This window comes from Nematolebias whitei, chromosome 16 (genome assembly GCF_014905685.2).
Source record: "Nematolebias whitei isolate Nwh7 chromosome 16, NemWhi1, whole genome shotgun sequence".
NCBI lineage: Eukaryota > Metazoa > Chordata > Actinopteri > Cyprinodontiformes > Rivulidae > Nematolebias > Nematolebias whitei.
In genome coordinates, this window is record NC_056513.1 from 38991286 (window position 1) to 38994444 (window position 3159).

The following is a 3159-nucleotide window of genomic DNA, read 5'->3' on the forward strand; positions in this document are numbered from 1 at the left end:
TATTCAGTCCAGAAAAATGAGGAATCCGTTTTAATTGATGAATATTTCGCAGCATCTGTTCATCTACATTTTGGTGGCCCGTAACGTGCTCATAAATGGACTGTGTATTCGTGTAAAGATTGATTTTACGTGTTGGCATGAAAAATAACAGATTGTTAGCTGTATTGAACGCAGCGTGCTGAAACTGCGCGCTTGGGAACTGCATGTTTACGCTGGAATGTTTTGAAGCTGAAATTGTGAGTCATATGTCTTTTTAAAGCTGAAATTGTACGCCTGTTATGTGTAACTAAAGCTGGGTTTGTGTGGAAACGCTTTATTCTGTTTAAAGACGGTCCAGACGCGGTTCTGGTACCGGCTCGGTTCTGAAAGATCGAACGAGTTGTTTAAATAGCTAGAAAGACGTTTTTGAGGCCGGGGCGTCGACTCCGTGCAGCTCAGAGCTTGATTCGTGACACATGTAACAGAAATTGGTGCATTTTGACAGTCTAAAAGGCGAGAAGTTGTCGAAGTATTTCAGGCTAACAGTAACATGCTAGTTGGAGGAACGGTGCATGATTGGTTGAATTCAGTTGAATTAGCTGCCGTGGAACGCTCTCATTGGATGAGGGACGTGTCAGTCAGTGACCCGGAAATGAAAACTCGTTTTTCTTAGGGAAATAAAATCTGCTTTTTAAAGTTCAAAAACGCTTTAAAAGTTGATTCTGATCCGCTGCTTAAGTTCTTCAAAGTCTAATTGCTAAAATTTTGCCACGTTAGAGTTTAAAATCCGTCATTGAATGATGTTTTTGAACAACGCTAGCGATGCTATTTTTAAGCTAACAGCTAACGACCGGGTGAGTGACGTGTCACGTCACTTCCTCCATGTCGGAAATGAGCTCGGTTGCAACCGAGAGCTTTGCTGTGCTTAAAATCACTACATGTAACTTGCCACATGTCCCAGAAAACTCATGTTCATGCTAAGAAGTCCATCCATCCATCCATTTTCTTTACCCGCTTATTCCATTTTGGGTCACGGGGGTCGCTGGTGCCCATGTCCAGCAATCACTGTGCGAGGGGCGGGGTACACCCTGGACGGGTCGCAAGTCCATCACAGGGCCACATAGAGACAAACGAGACAAACAACCATTCACTCTCTCACTCACACCTAGGGACAATTTAGAGTTACCAATCAGCCTAACATGCATGTTTTTGGACTGTGGGAGGAAACCGGAGTACCCGGAGAAAACCCACGCATGCACGGAGAGAACATGCAAACTCCACCCAGAAAGGCCCCTGGACCGGGGTTTGAACCAAGGACCTGCTCGCTGAGAGGCAGCAGCTCTACCAGTTGCGCCACCGTGCTGCCCTGCTAAGAAGTCGTGCTTGTTAAAACAACGCCACGTTTACGCTTAAATTCGTTCAGAAATGTTGATTTTAACCGAGTTTAGCCGAAGCTAACTTTAAGCTAAGCGGCTAACAACAGGATATCAAACGAATGTCACAGGAAGTCGTCATAGACTCCTGCTGGTAGAAAGCTAAACACTGCCCCCTCCTGGAGAAACTTGAGATCACAGTTTCACTTCAGTTTTAGGTATTTTAGTGAAATTAAACGTTTTTTTTTTTCTGTAAGGCATTTTTGAGTTAATAAACGTTCCTCAAAGCTGAATAATCACTGTTATCTTGCATTTAAAAAGTAATTAAGGTATTTATACCAACAAACCTTTATTCACTGGTAATTCCTCATTGAGAAGGTACAAAATAAAAGGTAGAAACTTTTTAACAAAAAGGTACAGTTCAGATATTCACAGAGTTGATAAAGTTTACTCATTTGCTAAAAGATAATGCACGTTTAATTGCTAAATCACTAAATAAGAGTAAATATATCTGGAAAAAGAGACTTTTCTGATTTTATTTACCACCTAAACAATTACATCTCCTATTTAATTTTAAATAGAAGATTGGCAGGAGAAAGGAGTACAGTTTTTCTGAAGAAAGACTGATTATTCCTCATCATCAATTTTCTTTTCTCTTTTCACCCACCTGCGTTGATGAGTAACTGTTTAAAATAGCGAATTTCTGGAAGTAAACGGTTTAAAAACATTTTAAACTAATGTTGCTGTGAGACTAAAAAGAAAAATTGCAGGTTTATAAAAATTCAGTGCTTTAGAGTAAAATACACTAAAAAGAGCTTGGTAATCTAGTATCTGTTGAAAAATAAGCACATACAAGTAACACTGCATGGAAGCATTTACTTAAATATTCATGAATTGGGGTAAAACCTGTGACAGGTGCTCACATTTGAATAAGTGACTTATAACAGTACTTTTGTGTAAACCCAAAGCTAAAATAGTGTGAAACTCATTGTCATTTGAATATAATTATTTACCTGTAAAAATATCTGGAGCTGGCAATTGTTTTATCCAGAAAAAGTGCTGAACGGTGAATAACCATGACAGGTGTCAGGGAAAAAGACTTTGATCCTTATGGGATGAAGGACAGATTGGAAGATGCGTTAGCGCTGCTGACAGCTTCCTTACATCCATATGGCAGACGGGCGGACTGCATGAACCCAAAAGAGTTGTTGGACGATCTGATGGAGGTTGCAGAAGTTGTGACCTCTACAGAAATTACAATGTCAAGTTATGAAAAGCTGGCTAGAATTGCAATTTTGCTGAAAGAATCATTCTATACAGTTGTTAGGAAAGCTGATGACCTTGCACTAAGGTTATACAGTGAAAAAGAGGTGGTTCAGAAGATTGAAGAACACTTCCTTCAATTTAAAAGTGAACACGAGGTCCTCACAAGAAAACATTCTGAACAGATGTTTCAATCACGGCAATATGCAAATGCAGAAATTGATTCGCTGAATAGCAAAATACAGTTACTTAATGCATCACTATCTGAAGCCAGGGATGCTAAAGAGCTGTGGTCCAGTGAATACTTTGCATTGAGACGGGATCACGACGAGAAAATGTCACAAGTTTCCCGCTGCAAAGGTGAAATAGATGTGCTTACAACACAACTTGAGGATTGCAAAGCGGAAAGGGCGGTATTGCTCCATCATTGTCGGCATTTACAAGGTGAATGTCGGACATCACAGGAACGCCTTAAGGCTTGTGAGGAGAAACTAAGAGCAGCAACAAACAAGATTTCTGACGTGGGGCGAGTTTGTCTGGAACT